Here is a 283-nt window from a genome sequence, read left to right on the forward strand (position 1 = left end):
GGGGCGGCGGGGGCCGCTCGGGCCGCGGTCCCTGCCCGCGCGCGGGAACTACAGCCCCCAGCGGGCAGCGCGCGGCGGCGGCGGGAAGGCGTCGCCTGGAGGCACGACCCTTCCCAGCGTGCCCCGCGGCAGAAAAGGACGGCGGGTAGAGCGGGGCTGGGGGCGGGGGGCGTCGCCGCCGCCCCCGCGCACTGCCTCACCGCCTCACCTCGGGGGGCGGGCGCAGCGGTGACCTCCAGCGGCGGCCGGGGAAGATGGCGGCGGCGGGGCTCTCCCTGAAGGT

The 283-nt window shown here is 80.9% G+C and overlaps 1 protein-coding gene across 1 annotated transcript in view; it reads left to right on the forward strand.

Annotated features, from left to right (window-relative positions):
- The window catches only part of ATP5O (ATP synthase, H+ transporting, mitochondrial F1 complex, O subunit), an 8252-nt gene that overhangs the window by 4585 nt on the left and 3384 nt on the right, over positions 1 to 283 (forward strand). The window lies entirely within an intron of this gene.

Source organism: Haliaeetus leucocephalus, unplaced genomic scaffold, assembly GCF_000737465.1.
Source record: "Haliaeetus leucocephalus isolate CR32 unplaced genomic scaffold, Haliaeetus_leucocephalus-4.0 Scaffold702, whole genome shotgun sequence".
In the NCBI taxonomy this organism is placed as follows: domain Eukaryota; kingdom Metazoa; phylum Chordata; class Aves; order Accipitriformes; family Accipitridae; genus Haliaeetus; species Haliaeetus leucocephalus.